This window comes from Balaenoptera ricei, chromosome 13 (assembly GCF_028023285.1).
Source record: "Balaenoptera ricei isolate mBalRic1 chromosome 13, mBalRic1.hap2, whole genome shotgun sequence".
NCBI classification, from domain to species: domain Eukaryota; kingdom Metazoa; phylum Chordata; class Mammalia; order Artiodactyla; family Balaenopteridae; genus Balaenoptera; species Balaenoptera ricei.
In genome coordinates this window covers 24,302,255-24,320,694 of record NC_082651.1, presented here as the reverse complement: position 1 = coordinate 24,320,694, position 18,440 = coordinate 24,302,255, and the positions used below count along the sequence as shown (strand labels likewise).

Sequence of the window (18,440 nt, the reverse complement as noted above, 5' to 3'; positions counted from 1 at the left end):
GCAAAGAAATATATTAAAAAATAACCAAGTTGTTTTGAGGAAATTGGGGCACAACCTTTTCATAGAAAAAGTGAAAACTCATTGAATTGGAAAAATAATATTTTTATTAGGGACATTTAACTCACTAGATACATGTAAAACATCATCATTGCTCTTGTAAAGTTATCGAAGTGATTAAAAATAACATAACAAGTACATTCCAAAAATTGACTGAGTCATGTTTGATAGGAAACATAAGGCCAGAATATTTAATGAATCTCTATTTTAGACTTTGTTTTTTGCTTCTATAGACCATTTAATATTATCTCATTCACTTTTTGAATATTTTTCTCTTTTGAATATAATAATGAAATGAATAAGCTCATATTTACTGAGCATTTATAATATACCAATTTCCTTTTAATTTCCTCCAGATAAGAACAGAATAGAAACTATGTTGGGATTATTAATCAGTTATAAAGAATTAACAGTGTACTGTAACTATAGCTACACTATATGCATAGCAACATTATTATCAAGTTGTTATGGAGACAAACTCTCGTGACTGATGTCACAGTTATTGTATAAATGGCATCTTTCACTAAATTTCTTAAAATTCAGGAAAGCTAGCTGGATCACAAAAATGAAATGAATATATTTTCATTTCAGAGTCAGGTTGTTTACAAAGTGTATCTAAAATATATAGAAACTATACTGCCAAACTATGAAATGAACAAAACTTATGTATTTCAGTAGAGTGGTAAATATTGTTATAGCATTGAATAAAATATCAAAAATAATTTTGACATAGTTGATATAATAAAGAAATTAGTAGAGTAGCAGTGTGAGTTTGAAATCACATTACAGGGACTTCCCTGGTGGTCCAGTGGTAAAGAATCCGCCTTCCAATGCAGGGGATGCGGGTTTGATCCCTGGTCAGGGAACTAAGATCCCACATACTGCGGGGCAACTAAGCCCGGATGCCACAACTACTGAGCTTGTGCGCCTCAACTAGAGAGCCCACATGTGCCACAAACTACAGAGCCCATGTGCTCTGGAGCCCATGCCCCACGACTACAGAGCCCACGCCCCCTGGAGCCTGTGCGCCACAACTAGAGAAAACACGCATGCCACAACTAGAGAGAAGCCCACGCACCACAACGAAAGATCCCGCATGCTTCAGTGAAGATCCCGAGTGCCACAACTAACACCAGATGCAGCCAAAAATAAATAAATAAATAATAAATCTGTTTTTTTAAAAAAAGAAACCACATTACAAAAATGCTTATTTTGTGGGAAAGGTAGAATAAAGTATTTGTTAGAATCTAAAAGCTACTTTTTCTAAATGATAATGATAATTAGAAAAATATAAATTAATCTTTTCAAAAAATAAGGGTTGTTAGTAGCATAGGTATAAGCAAAGACATATCAAACTGTGGGCCCTTTAAATACAAAACATTTCTTCATTCCAGGAAGCATGGAACATTTTACAAAAGTGGGTATCATTTATAAATGATACAATCTCATAAATTTCTGGAAAAAGAAAACCCAAAAATTATAGACACTGTTATGTGAGCATAATGCAATAAAACTAGAAATTAATTAAACACACACACACACACATAAACAAGTTACTCTGCCAATTAGAAGTTAACGAATAGTCCTGAATGTCACTTGCAGTAGAATAACTCAAACTGCACATACAGACTCTTTAGAAAGTAAGGGGATAAGACAGAGCAGTGTTAAGTTCATGATCTTCAGACTCAGGCTGAAGTGACATGAAGCTGAAGAAGTTACTTGACCTTTTTAAGCCTAAAATTCTTTTCTTATAAAAGGGCAATAAAACCAGGACTAAACTCAGGATGTTGAAAATATTAGAGATAGTTCATCACTTAGAGCCCCTAACAGTCTTATGTCAAAGGATTTACAATGCTAAAATCGTATTTTTCTCCTTCCTCTCTTTCCTCTTCCTTTCCCCCTCTTCTTACTCCTCTTTGTTTTTAAACTATAATTGCCTCTTATGGAATAAAGCCAGATATGGTCAAATAAGGCCAAATATGGAATTAATCATAGATTAATTTATTTATTTTTGTTATCAAACAATAAAAACTCAAAGTCCTCATTCAATTTAGGAATTTTGGAAAATATTAACCACCACTGAGGAAGAAATTTGTAAGAAAATCTATTGAAGGAGAAGACATATTATTCTAAGGATTATTATTTTCCCAAAATTAATCTCTAAATTCAATGCAATAATAATCAGAATAGTAATTCCAAACAATTATATTTAGAAATTAACAGTATAGGTTGTTAAGAAAGATAAGGACTTTCTTAAAATAGCACAAGTAATAATGATAACAACATAGTGATACTATGTACCATACTGTGCACTCTCAAAAAGCCAGTGCAGTGCTATTTTACATGTATTATCTCATTTTATACTTCGAAAACAAAACTACATGGAAAGTGATATCATTATTTGCAACTTACAGATGAACCAGTTGAAATAGGAAAAATTGGAGTACTATTTTGAATTTTACACTTAGCACAAAATGAACCAAGCTGGAGGATTTCAGAAATAGTGTTCTTAAAAAGTATACTGTACATCTAAATACAAAATATGATATCTACACTATCAAAGAATAAGTTATTCTGCAATATAGTAATTAAATAAATGTGGCACTGGCAAAGGAGAGAGGGATGAAAATGAATATTCTACAAACAAGCCTGAGAATGTATTAAAAATCTTGTGGGAGAGAGATAACACCGCTTGGGAGTACAGTGTCTACTGGGGACAAATATCAGGATTCTCTTCTAGTGTTTACTAAGGAATTAAATATTTGCTGTAAAAATAATTTTATTTTGGACATTGATTGCTTAGAATGTTAATGCCAAATAAAGTAAAACTCAGAAGCTCCTGTCTTTAAGTTTGCAAATCAGTATCACTTCAACAATTATTAATTAATTAAACTAATTTAATTCTTACAAAGGCAGTGCAAATACAATATATTTCTAATGCATGTGATGTCTTGTATTACATATTATTTTTAAAACACTAAACTATGCTCAGGAAAAATATTTCCTTTTGTTACGTATAGATTGAATGCCCTAGGAAAATTTAGATACCTTTGCCTTCCTTATTCACATAGATTTAGTTTTGTAGATATGAAAGTAATATTTAAATGGAACAGTCCTGATTGGCCATTCCATATGTAAATTAAGAAGCACTCTTTCCAATTCAATGAAGAAGTCACGTTATTGTGTATTTGTGCATGCTGGAAATCCCTACATTATTTACTCTTAAAAAAAATTCTCACAGTGAACTAAATATGTTAACATAGTCTGAACTTGACTTTGTTAATAAATATGTATACTTTAATAAGTTTGTGGAAAGTCTGTTTAATGTCTAAACACCTCTATCTCACCTTGAACTGAAGATGATCTGGTATAATTTATTTAAACCAAGTCCCTAGATTTGAAAAAGTATATATTTATTAAAAATCCACTAGAATAACTGCTCAGGAGAGCAAGGACTGAGATTTTTAAATAATATTTTTTTAAATTATACCCAATGCCTAGATCAGTAACTTGCCCCTTGTAGATGGTCAAAAAATACTTGTTTAACAAATGAATGATATAAATAGTTAATATGTTTGGGTACTTATTATTTTCCAGGTATTGTGCTAAGAACTTAAAGTGGATTGCCTTGATTAGTGCTCACAATCACCTAATTAGTATTTTTCTATTCCACATTTATAAATGAGGGTTTACATGTCAGCTTTTTTATTAGTTTTTTTTTTTTTTTTTTTTTTTTTGGTTGGGGGGGAGTGCAAGTCAATGAATCTGTGTCTCTCTCTGAGTCTCTCCTCATCTGTAAAATGGAGATAATAAGCTTATCTGGCCTAGGTCCTTAGAAATAATGACTAAAATAATAAATGTTTATCACAGTGTTAGACACATAGTTGATAGAATAAAACCACTAAAAGTATTTCAATGGGCCTTCAAATCACACTTTTTTCACATCCTATAATGACAGTTAACTAAATAGAAGTTGGACATAGTTTTCCTTGCTTGAATCTGTATAAACTTGTTATTTCTGGACGCTTACTTAGATACTGTGACTGCTCATTGTTTTTAGTCAATAAACCCTTTAAGGACCATTTGAGGTAAGGATAGGAGTTCTGAGTATTGTCTAGATATTTTATTTCAGTTAAAATCAACATAAAATAAAAATTTTTTTAAAAATTAAAAAAAAATATATATCAAGAAGACTTCAGAATAGAAGCCATCGTCTTGGATAAGCAAAACAAAATAAGAAAAAAAGTGAATGATGCAGAGACAGTAGTGGATATTATTTTCAGAAATTCTGCACTGCCAATGTTCTCAATGTTCCAGAGAGGAATGTAATATGGAAAAACATGGGCACAGAGGACTCTGGTTATGGTATTTCTAAAACCTCTTTGCGTTTAACACCCTGCTTTTCTGTATCAGATTTTAACCCAGTTTATTTCACATATATTTTCCTTTTATCCATGTACATATCATTGTCTAAATAGTCTAAAAGCATTATTTCAGTAAGTAAAATATACAATATTCTGACAGAAAAGCATCGTCATTTCTTATTTTCTTTCTAAGAAGTCTATAATATCATGATGAGTCTTACAATTGATGGCGTTTCAGATTTCCTAAAACTCAGTAGTTCATGCATTCAGACGGAAGCAAGAAGAAATTTTATGTACAGCAACTCAAAACTGTTCTTCCTTCCAGAAACAAAAATTTGACTGATACTACCCACAATGTAGCATGGCGATTACATTAGTGCCTTCAGCATAACTTCCCTCAAAGCTGCATGTGTGTCAAGCTCTTTTGTTATCAATAATGCCTGAAGACATAAAAACATTTTAGCATGCAATAAAGTTCTTTAAACCTCACATATCAAATATATAGTATTGATAGAACAGATGTTTGTTGATATTATAAATGTTCTAGGCCCTGTGAGAAACTATGAGAACTCAGTGGTGCGCAACAAAAGACATTTCGCTCCCTCATTGCACTTGGTACTCAATGCTACGTGGTGAACAGAGTATGTTGAGGTGTATGTTAAGTGGATTTAACTAAATCAAAGAGGTAAAAGAAGATATTCCTGAAGAAGTGACCCTTGGGTAAAGGTCTGATTGAACCAAAACCTTTTAAATTCATGGAGATGGTATGGGGGATTATTCTAGGTATTCACATTGATAAAGTCTTACTTTTATGGACATTGTGAGGATTGAGTTATATATATATATATATTGCTTTGATCAGCTCCTGGAACAGAGTAAGAGCTCACTTAGTATGTTAGCTACTTGCATTCTCCTTCTTTCTCTCCTTCTGTCCCTGCCCCCCTTCTCCTTCTTCTAATTATCATTATTAACATAAATAATGACATGTTCAAAAGCCCTATGTCATGAGATAGTGTGGCTAATAAAAAGTGTCTCAAAAAAGACAGGGTGGCTCCAATGGAAAGAGAGAAAAGAAAGTTGTGTAAGATGGGCTGGAGAGGGAGGTGAGAGTCAATCCAGCCAGAGCTTTGTATGCTGAGCTGTTTTTCTTGAATTCTAAGAAAGATTTCAAAAGGAAAAGGGGAAGAGTGAATATGAACTAATTATATTTGAGCTTATACAAGATGATTCTTCCTCTGTTGAGTCACAGAGATTGGAAAGGTGTCACACTGGATGTAGATCCATCAATTAGATATCCTGGTAGTTGTCCAGAATAAAAAGTGGTGCCATGGAGGATATAACTTCTATTTTGTGCTCAATAAATATTTTATTATTTGCATACTTTGAAAATACAGATGGGTAGGTAGGCAGTGCATATAACTATTTTATTAAAGTGGGTACTATAAATGAAGTTCTTGTAATTCCAGAAGCAACATATACTTGAGCTAAATATTTAATGTTTTACTGACTTTATCAACGTTTGACACTCACTAAATGCTAGCTATTTATTATTATTGTAATAACTACTATCATTATTGAAATTAGATCCTCAGATAATAAAATAAGTAACATGTGAAGCATTCTGAGTTCTATGGAGGAAAAATAAGTAATATAAATATAAGCATTTTTCATAACCACAGCAGTGTCTCATAATACTTTACATAAAATATAATTGGATTCCTAACATAGACATTCAATATGAAATGGTTGATTGATTCATTTCTAAATTTAATATCTTCACTAATAACAACAGCAGTATCAGACAACCAACATCAACAACAATAAGACCCTTACTTGGGCCGAATCCTATGAAAAACATTTTTAAAAAGTAATAAGTAGGTAGAAAGAAGAAGACTTGAACAAAGACACATGGACAAAAACAGGATGTTCAGATCTCAGTCATAAGTGCTTAGTTTAAACAAATTAAATTAACTTGGGGGATATTATTTAAAGAGGTAAATAAGAGCTAATCTAAAAAATAACTGGCATAACAAAATTCAGGGACTCTTTGTAAGATGGTAATTAAGAAATCAAAGTTATTTCTTATTCAGGAACAAGACAAGGATGCCCACTTACACCACTTTTAGTCAACATAGTTTTGAATTCATGGGTACAACTTTGCGGTCTCATGTCAGGCTTGAGAATAGAGACATCCCTTCAAATAATGACAACTAACCTGGGAAAAATATTTTGAATGATTCATGATCCAGTACAATACAAGCCACCAAAAAGTGGCAGGCCACCTAAGTGGGTTAGAGATAAAAAAGTATAATGAAAATATCTGATATATTAGCATTGGGTTGTAAAAACAACTCAAGCTAACTGCTCAAGATATCACCTGTTGCTAACTGAAGTGCTTGGTTACCCAGTAGCCAAAAAACCCTGACTTAGTATCTCAAATACTATCTACTGCCTGCCTATGAATGACACTACTTATTTCTTAACCTATGTGTGTCTAGACAACTTTCAGTTACACTCAAACCAATCAAATAAATGCATCCCAATTGTATTTCAGTATGCTACAAAGCTACAGTCATTGAAACAGTATAGTATTGCCAAAAAAAAGACACATAGATTAAAGGAACAGAATAGAGAGCCCAGAAATAAACCCACACGTATATGGTCAATTAATTTATATCAACAGAACCAAGAATGTACAGTGAAAAAAGAACAGTCTCTTTGATAAACGGTGCTGGGAAAACTGGACAGCTACATGTAAAAGAATAAACCTGGACCACATTCTTACAGCATATGCAAAAATAAACTCAAAATGGATTGAAAACTTAAATGAAAACTTAAGACCTGAAACCATAAAATTCCTAGAAGAAAACATAGGCAGTGCATTCTGACTTAGCAATATTTTTTTGGATCTGTCTTCTCAGGCAAGGGCAACAAAAGCAAAAATAAACAAAAGGGACAACAATCAAACTGAAGAGCTTTTGCACAGTGAAGGAAACTATTGACAAAACAAAAATGCAACCTACTGAATGGAGAAGACATTTGCAAATGATACACTGATAAGTGTTTAATGTCTAAATATATGAAGACCACATACAATCCAATATCAGTTAAAACAATCTGATTAAAAAATGGGCAGAGGATCTGAACAGACATTTTTCCAATGAAAATTGCCAACAGGCACATGAAAAGTACAAATCAAAACCACAATAAGACATCACCTCACACCTGTCAGAATCGCTATTATCAAAAGAAAACACATAACAAGTGTTGGTGAGGATGTGGAGAAAAGGGATCCCTCTTGCATTATTGGTGGGAAGGTAAATTTGTACAGCCACCATGGAGAAGTGTATGGAAGTTCCTCAAAAAAGTGAGAACAACCATACCATCCAGCAATTCCACTTCTGGGTATTTATCAGAAGAAAACAAAAATATTAATTTGAAAAGGTGTACACACCTCTATGTTCATTGCAGCATTATCTACAATAGCCAAGATATGGAAACATCTTAAGTGTCTATTGGTAGATGAATGGATAAAGAAAATGTGATTTACATCAAGGGAATATTTCTCAGCCATAAAAAAAATGAACTCCTGACAATTGCTATAATATGGATGGATCTAGAGGGTATTATGCTAAGTGAAATAAGTCAGACAGAAAAAGACAAATACCATATGATTTCACTTACATGTAGAATCTAAAAATCAAATGAACAAACAAACAAACAGAAACAGAATAACATATACAGAGAACAAATTGTGGCAACCAAAGGGGTGGTGTAGGAGAGGGCAAAATAAGTAAAGGGGATTAAGAGGTATAAACTTCCAGTTATAAAATAAATAGGTCATGGGGATGTAATGTACAGCATAGGGAATATAGTCAATAATATTTTAATAACATTGTAGGGTGACAGATGGTTTCTAGACTTATTGCAGTGATCAATTTGTAATATATAAAAATGTTGAACCATTATGTTACACAATACACCTGAAACTAATATAATATTGTATGTCAAATATACATCACTAAAAATAAAAAGGAAAAAAATACCAACATTGAAAGAAATAGCTTTTTTGTTATTATAACACTCAATATTTATATTGAACAACATTTATGCCCTGGCTAGGTACCTATGAATAGATGCTTAATATGTTGTTCATATATAAGATATATGGATCTTGTGGATACACATGGAGCAAACACATAGTCACAAAGTTTCCAGGGTAATATTTACTCATCAAAAGTAACCTTTATATTTCCAGTAAAACTTCATATTTTCTGAGGTTAAATCTTTCATTGCAGTGATATAATTGCTTACTTGTAAAACTGTAGGTGTTTTATATGTTATTTTTAATAAAGAACTATGTGGAAGGACGGATTCCAGGCTGATAAAATTTATTATTTTAGGGATGCCAGCAATATAAGGAGACATAATGAAGGCACATGATATTCTTTGCATGATTATCTCTTTATATTTACTATTTCACTTATTAAAATGATCATATATTGCTGATTTAACTTGCAAAACATCAAGTTAAAAAGTAAAGTTTAAAAATGTGAAAATCTTTTAACATTGATTTCAGCCAACATGATAATCACTAGATTCAAAATAGGAGTTTCTATTAAATTCACAGATTAATGAACAATTTTCTTCAATAAGTTACTTCAACCTCCAGCATTCTATCTGTTGAAAAGTATCAGGAAAAAATCAGTCTCACACACTTTCCTGTCATTTTCCTTTAAAACCTATTTTATGTGGGTTATAAATACATTAAAATGCAGAGTTGTATGCATCTGCCTTCTCTCTCTCTCTCTCTCTTTCTCTGTGTGTGTGTGTCTTCATCTCTCTGTCTCTGTCTTTTTGTCACACAAACACACACACAAAACACTGATGATCAGCAAAAAGAGATCAATTCCTAACTGATTTATGCTTAGAAATATTGTCAAGCTATTTCAGGGACTGATTTTCCTTGTTTTAAGTCTCAAGTATCTTTTTTAAGGCAATTGAGTATGGTTAAGACCATGGGTTTTAGAGCCTTAGTGTCCATATTCAAATGCAGATTCTTGTTTGTTTGCCATTCATATGGCCTGGACAAACTATTCAATCCTATATGCCTCAGTTTTCTCATCTGTAAAATGAATGTAGTAGGCATGCAGTAAGTCCCCTACATACAAATGAGTTCCATTCTGAGAGCACGTTCGTAAGTCTAATTTGATTGTAAGTCCAATGAAGTTAGCCTTGGTACCCAACTAACACAATCTGCTATATAGTACTGTACTGTAATAGGTTCATAATGCTTTTCACACAAATAATACATAACAAACAAACAGAAAAAATAAAGAAAACATTTTTAATCTTACAGTACAGTACCTTGAAAAGTACAGTAGTACAGTACAACAGCTGGCATACAGGGGCTGGCATCAAGTGAGCAGGCAAGAAGAGTTACTGACCAGAAAAGGGGGAAGAGGTGAGAGATGGTAGAGCTGAAGGATCTTCAGCAATAGGAGATGGAGGGCAAGCTGCAATTTCACTCATACCTGACTTTGGACAGCCTAGGTTCTGGTTCCTTGCTGGATTCAATTCCATCTACCCTCTTGAAAAAACAATCCAGTGATGTCTGGGTAGTAGCTCTTTTTTTCCCTCATCCTAGATGACATGGTAGCACTGGATTGCATCCCGAACGGCTGCTGCAACCTTCATGTATCATTCTACATTTGGGTCCTCTGCCTCAAAAACTAACACTGCTACTTTTACACTTGCTTCCGACATCCTGGGATTGAAATAAAGATACTGTGCTACTGTACTCTATACAGTACTGTACAGTAAAGTACACAAAAGCACAACCACTTGTAGAGGATGCATGCATGTGACAATGTACACCAGACACATGAACTAACATGATTGGACATGTGGATGCACGTTCGCATCTTTGAAAGTTCGCAACTTGAAAGTTCATACATAGGGGACTCACAGAGTTATTGTGAGAATTACATGAGTCAATACACGTAATACTCTTAGAAGAGTGTTGGATGTCTAGAAGGTATCAACTTTTATCATTTCCTGTGTCTGTCTATGGAAAATTTCCTTCTCATATCCTTGAAGCTGACATGACTCTACTACTTATACAACAAATTTCTAGCATACATTTTGTCCCTCTTTCTTTTTTCCCTTTTTTTCCCTTTCCCCCTTTTTTCATTTTTTTAGCTATGTCTTCTGTTGGTCTTCAAATTTCTGAGTCTCTATGTATCACGGGGGTGAAAGTATAGTAGAGCAGAGTTTACTGCTTTTCTAAGCATCAATAAAACACATTTAGAAGTAACCTTAAAATGCTCGGCATATCAGTATACAATTGAACACCCCCAAACAACATACTATTTGGCATAGCTACAATAAATTTGGGGTCCCTTAATATCAAGATTTATAAAAATGTTTTCATGAGTAATCCATTTTCATTCCCCACTTCCTGGTTCCACTACTGCAAGCCGTGTGACTTGGGTATTTATCCTCTCAGTTTCCTCATCTGTAAACCAATGAAAAAAATAATTTATCCTATGGACTGTTGTGAGAATTGAATGAAATAGAATATGAAAGGTATTCAAAACAATGTCTGGAACATGGTAAGCATTCAGCAAAGGTAAGTTATTCATATTACCAGTATTATTATTAATTTTATTTGTCCCAATGACATGAGATGTTGTTATCATCAAGCAAAAAATATGTACCATGTTCTAAGTTCCTTTGGGATAGGGTTAGGGACTGATATACAACATAATGAAGTACTTTCAAAACAGCAGCATCAGCACACAATTTTTATAGACAGAATAGATCAGTGCTTTACTAAATGTAATACTCAGCACGTAATAATTCATCTATTCATCTATTTAAATTAATAAATTGTTATAATTCCTCTACAAAATGTTTTCTCAATCTTGGTATTACTGAGATAGATAGATAGATAGATAGATAGATAGATAGATAGATATCTTTATATGTATTCTTAGTGCCCAGATTCAAATGCTGTCTTGGTTGGGTCATATAATTCTTTTTTGTGGGAGGTTGTCCTGTGTATTATAAGCTGTTTAGCAGCATTCTTAGTATCTTCCCCCTAGAAACCAGTTACACATCCCATGCCTTAGTTGTAACAATATCTCCAGACATTGCCAAATAGCTCCTGGCAAACAAAATTATCACTGTTTGAGAATTACTACACTACATTGATCTCCAGAGATGACAGTATCAGTTGTTCATCCTCAATAACAAAATATGACTTATGTTGGAAAGTAAGAGAATAAAACAATAGTTAGGTTATTCTTATAACTAACTTAGTACCATTAGCAATCTGCAATAATTAGCTCTTTGTGGGGCTTAATTTGGTCTACTTCCAATGTAAACTCACACCTTTTTGGCTTCACTAAGTTTTAACATCAATTGCACTGTTCTCTTCTTTCATTTTATTGATTAAACAAGAATCAGCATTTGGACTTTAGCTACAACAAGATAGCAATTTAAATATGGACAATGTAAACCGGATGCACTTGTTTTGTGAACTTCCCTGAACAAATGCAGTTTTTCTCTGTAAAAAATACTCTGGCAATCTCTGTAACCCGGATTTGGTGAAATCCTCCTCTTTACCAGTACAGAAAACAATGGAAATAATAACTCAGGCTTTGGGGACTGACAAAGGTACACAAAATTATGAAAACATATTTGGAAATGAACTCAAAACTTCCTTATTGAATCAAGTAAGTATTTGTAATTTGAGAGTTTAGAGTTTTCAGAGTATGAAGCGAAACTAGTCCAAAGTCAAGATGAAGAGGGTACATAATCTTGTGATGCAAAGGAAAATTTTAAACATGGCACCAGCAATATAAATCATAAGGAATGGTGGTCTTATTCTATATGCATTGCTCATGAATGTATGCATGTATATGTGGATATTTATGAGAGAAGATTTACAGTTTTTTTCAGATTCTCCAATACTTTACTCCAAATACTACTATACTATATTGTGTCACTTATTTTTGCTATAGGTAGTTCTAGTAAAACACTTGTTTTGAAAACAGATTTATTTCAAGGCAGTTGATATGTGCATAGAAGTAATATGTCATATATAGTTATATGATATTATATATAGTTATATTTATGATATATATGCTGTAAGCAAATATATCTATAAAGCATAGGTATATTTGCCTCTATATAGATATAAATATGTTTTCTTATTTGAAATTGCATCTGCAAGAACACTAGGTGGATGCAGAAAACTGCACCCAGCTGAATGCAGCCAGGTAGCAAACATACTTCAAAGTCTACCAGTGACCTCAATTCACTGTGTTATTAACTATGACCACCTACATCTGGTGTCCAATTTCTAGAACTCTCCTTCTATCACTGTGTAATAAAGCAGGAGCTCCAATTACTCTAAAGTCCTCTTCCACCCTCAAAGTTTAGGTATTTTTCAAGGTTATGTGCCAATTTATTGTGTTATTTCTATATGTCTTAATGATTCAGTGTGTATAAAACTGTGCTACAATTTTTATTAGGGTCTTATAATTTTTAAAAACTATGTCATATTGAAATATGAAGTTTTTGAGTGTTGCACCCCTAACTCCATTTTCCCACAAGCACTGTAGCTTTCATTGCACAATTTTGTGTATCACAGTGGTTTTCAGGAACACGCATGTCAAGTTACAGCAGACCCAGCTGTAGTTTAATGATATTGGTGAATACTCCTAGAGTTGTTGGCATTAGCTGTTTCACAAGCTGTTTCACTAAGGATTTTGTAACTAATGTTGAATGTGGGAATGTTAGCATTGAATTAGTACAATTTATTTCTTAAACATTTTCCTTTTTACATAAGAAGCAGAAAAGGCATTGTTTTTTTAAAGAGCAGATTAAATGAATGAACCCTTGGGAAACAGGAGAAAGGTGAAAAAGAGAAAACAAATTATGAGAATGTTCCATTCCTTAATCATCCTATAATTAATTTCTTATTCCCTCTCAAGGGGATAGAAAGCAGAACATGTGCCATAGCACACAGAAGGTGGCATTAGCTCCTTTGTTACTGTCAGTAGATTTTGTGTAAGAATCAGCTGTTGTGGTGTGGATGGCTCAGCATGTTCTGACCTCCCGTCCTGCACTATGGTTTAACTACAGACACCCTCAGATGACTGGCAAGGCCTGAGCATACCTGGGTTCTGGTAGAGATCAGCCCTTTACTTTAATGACGAAATTATTACTTATACTCCACATAGTACCTTCTGTAGCCTCATCTTTAAATCGTTCTTTAGCCTACAACAATAATAACTAGACCCCTAGGGGAAAACAGTTTACAATTTGCATCTGTATCATTCTAATTGTGTTAACCAAAAAATCAAAAAAAAATTTTTCCAAGTAACTTCGTTCACTTCTGCAGCTTGGATTTTAAAGTTACCATTATCTGATGTGCTCTAATAAGAAAAGAACTGGAGAAGGAGTTTATAAATATGATTCTTACTCTTCTGAAACTGGGAATAAAATATTTTCTTACACACACACATACACACTCACATATTACAAATTAAATGTGATCAATCGGGTATGTTGTTACTAATTGCACTGCCTCTGTATTAACAATAGAAAATCATGGAGTTCAAAATCAATGATATCACAGGTGTGAAGAGAGAGCTTCCACTCTCTTCCAACGCTGAGCTCATGTCCTTCTTTGTCCTCCTTTTGTACCTCAAAGAGAAGAAAATGTGCAGTATCTGTTAATCTGATTTTTTTTATAGCTAAGAGTTACAGTAGCAAACACTTAGAATATGCTAATCACTGTTCTAAGCACCTCACATGTATTAGGACATTATATCCTCACTGCAGTGTTAGTCTTGTCTTACAGGTGGGAGAACATTAGCACAGAGTGGTTGAGAGACTTGTTAAAGAGACCCTTACAATTTGCTATGCTGCCATTCTGAGTCATGTAAAAATGGAGTAATGCTGAGTTTCTTATAAGCACAACTGGGCACTTTCATTTTGGCCCCTCACTATGTAAGAGAGAGGAAAAGGAAAGTTCTTGTCTGAATTCAGGGTTACTGAATTGTGCAGTACTCCATAGTGCTCAACTGTAATGCATGCTTCACTTTTATTTGAATAATGGTCCCATGTAGGGCTCATTGTATAATTTTTAGAGAGTCAGATTAGACAGTTGTGACTGTGCATGAGTTGAGATGGGAAATACAATCAAGGTGAATTTTTTGACCTGGAGGATTTGGGGGTAGAGATCTGGCTTTCTCAGAAGACTATAAAGAAACTGTATTAAGTATTTGAATAATAGTTCCATATAGAAGAAAGCCAGATCCCTCCTATAACTTTTATTCCCTTCCTTAGTAGAGGAGAGCACCATTTCTCTTGCCTGTAGCCTTGAACACTGAATCCAAAGAGTAAAGAGGGAAAGATAATTGGAGAAGGAAGAGGAAACAGGGTATGCAGGTTTAGGGGAAGTTATGAGTGCCTTTTTCTATTCTATGGGTACTTCAACCTTTCTATATTCTTCCTCAAGGTAGGAGAACATGCTAAAATATAGTTAAAAGTATTAGGCATTGATTGAGCTATGATTACTACTGAGCTCCTTAAAATACTAGAAGCCATGCCTGCCCTCTATTTCCACTCATCCTGCCTCCTCCCATTCCCATCCTCCTACATGGGACTCACTAACCTTTCTCTCTGTCTATCCTTGTGGATTTACATGGCTGAGCACATATAGATGATAACTTGAATCAGCCTCCCCAACACCACCAACCCACACCCTCAAGAAACAGTCATTTCCCTCTATTTCTAGTTCCCTTTTGCTAAAAGAGTAATTTGGGACATGGCCATATCTAAACCATCACAGATACAACTGACTACATATATTCTAAAATTAGAAAAGAATGACTAAGGATACCTACAGAAGACTTGAGGCTTCAAATCCAAATGTCCTGCTCCAACTCAGCCTTTTCTAGAGCTCGGCAACTTAGCCAAGCCTTGTTAAGGGCATCTCTGACTTTACAAGCATGAAAATAAAGCATGGGGTGCTTTAGGAGCCCCATGGGAAGGAGGCATGAGGACAGGAGATTATTGATTTCTATAAACCTGGTCATCATCTACTGTAACAGGATTAAAAACACACCTTTAAGGATTAGCAAAAGTTTTAATCTTGATTATGTCGAACTTTCTATTTTTAACCATATGAAATATCTTGAGCTTTTGTCATAAAATTATGAAAATTCTTTGATACTTTGATACTTTTGGGAGGATGATAGTATAGGGAAGAATGAGTAGAAGAAGCTGAAATGTGTAGTTCACTTTTCAATCGACACTCACAAGTAGTTTCCTTTCACTTTCTGTTTTTCTTAAGGAGTCTGAGAAAATAAATGTAATATAATGGCACTAAGAAGGAACTGACACAGGTCCCATGCCACGTAACTAAAGTGCTTACAATTAACTCAAAGCTTATTTAAATAAGGTCCTGCACAAAACTAACCACACATGTGATACTTTCTTGGCATTTAATAACTTAAAATAAATTCAAGAAGCCTTAGTCAAGAAAGCCCTTTAGGTGGTTAGATTTTATTTTTCAATGCTTTCCATGAAATCTGTTCTTTAAGAAGCTGCCAACTTTACCTTTGCAATTATAACCTTCCTACCCAGGTGGAGCTCCCTCTAACTTCCACTTTGAGTTCTGAGCCTATTGATATATATCTAATATTTAGGTTGACAGAAATGTTATTTTCAAGAAAATAGATGTGGAGTTCAGCAGATGGAAAATCTATGATTAGACTAAGTTGAACCAGAATTAAATAAGTTGAAGTGTACATCTAAATATGCTGGAATAGGCACATTCATTCAACAAATATTCATGTATGACAATGATTTTTCAATCTCAATGGGTATAATAATTACCTGAGATATTTTTTTTTTAAATATGAAAAATTCAGGGCCCCACCTCTGGAGATTTTTGTTAAGTAGGTTTGGTATGGGGCCAAATCCCTAGGGTTTTTGATACAGTGAACCCACTGACTCCTTTGGAAAGAAATAAAAGTGATTTAAGAGAGAGTTGTCTCTAAATTTACTAAAGACTGAAAAGATGGCAAGAAAATAGTCTTTGCAATTGAGTATTTCATGAATGGAAAAAAGATGTTGAGGTAATTAGACTAATAAAAAAATACCACAACGATCCATGTGATTAAAGAAACATGCACACAGGACTGAAGGACTAGAGAGGAAGGGACCGAACTGCAGCACAGGCTTCAAGCTGGAGACACAGGAACTGAGTACTGGAACTCTTTAGGAATTAACTGGCAAAAGACAGAAGTAAGGTTGGTACAGATAGAGGAAATAAGCAGCATATCCAAGGACACCCAAAGCAAGATATTCTCTCAAGATCAGGAATTACAAATTGCTGAGCCCAAGAATGAGGTTGCATGAGGGAAAATGAGGTAGCAGAAGAAGTTCTGGAATCAGGTAGTGCTCACAATGAGTGTCACTGCCCCTCTGTGCCATGATCTAGGATTTGTTCTAAATCTAATAAAGAACATTTTTTAAAGTGTTGTGTGAAGGAATATAATCATTTTATTTTAATGATGAGAGACTGAGGCCAAAAAATAATAATAATAATAGGGATCTATTGCTATAATGTAGTCAAGTGATAATGAAGGCAAGGGCAGTGAGAACGCTTTGGGGTTGGCGGGGGATTGACTAGAAAGGTACTCAGAAGATAAAGTTGACAGTATTTGGTGAATGGCTGGATTTGGAGGTTGTGTGGGAGGAGGGGTCTGTGACTTTAGGCTTGTGAAGGAATATACACATCGAGTTGAAAGGATCCACAGAGATTCACAGGACATTGTATAACCTGATATGTGAGTGAAGAACTCCAATTTTTAAATGTTGACAACTAATTCAAAGCATTTAAAAATGGTATAACTGGCCAAATAAAAGATATCTGTTGGGCATATATGGCCCATACTCTGCTTCACCTTCTGATTTAGTTGGAGGGAAAACAGGACCCAGGTGATAAATAAACTGTTCAAAATTATGCAGATTATTAGTGGCAGAGTAGGACAAGAATGCCAATTTTGTTTTCTACTAATGATAGAAACACTTTGAAAAACTTTAATCTGAAAATATCACATATGTACAAATTGTGTGCTGCTATATGTTCACTCTTGGGTTGTTGATTAAGGAAGAAGGAAAGAGTAGTTTTTGTGGAGAGGCAAACAGCACCATCTCTGTGGGTATGGCCAGTGATGATTCAATGGTATAAAGTGAGAAGTTTTGCAGGGTAAGGGGACTACAACTAATTTATTGTGTATTTGGAAGTTTAATATTTTTGTTTGTTTGGTTTGTTTTGTTTTTGTCAGCCACTATCATGCTTTGGAATCCTAGTTAACATATTAATGTAAAAGTAGAGTTAATTATCTTATGTCCAAATTCCTTTGGTTGGTTGTGCTGTTTCATCTTTTTTTTTTTTTTTTCCAATGATCATCTAAAGAGTCAATATTAAATCAGTTGTAACTATCACTCTAAGTCTTTTCTGAATGAAGTGAGCTGAATCATGCCTAAGTGGAACTATATGATAAATATGAAGAATATTATCAGGATCGGTAGTTATGGGGATGTTAATGAAACATTCCTGAGGCCAAATTAAAATCATTTAATCCCAATTTGTCAAAAACTGTCTAATGTATTTTGTTCCCAGAAATAATTCTGCCACTAACATAAACTCTTTTCCTCATTGTAAAAAAATGCCTATAAATAACAATCCAATTACTAATGTAATAATTATGATTTTAATTAATTATAATGTTGCTAATATGGACAAATGTGTGTTCTACCTGAATTAACCTACTTATAACCTAAAAGATAGCAAGATATAAATGCAAGATTGTATGGGAGATGGAAAAAGAAAGAAAGATAAAAAAATAAACAATGGTTTGATATCAGCATACTGGAAACAAATGTATACCTCTGTAGACTGGAAGTGAGGTAAAACCCTTTGGATACTGC

The 18,440-nt window shown here is 33.9% G+C and overlaps 1 protein-coding gene across 1 annotated transcript in view; it reads right to left on the bottom strand.

Moving 5' to 3' along the window:
- Positions 1-18,440, bottom strand: part of LRRTM4 (leucine rich repeat transmembrane neuronal 4) — an 836,430-nt gene that overhangs the window by 729,415 nt on the left and 88,575 nt on the right. The window lies entirely within an intron of this gene.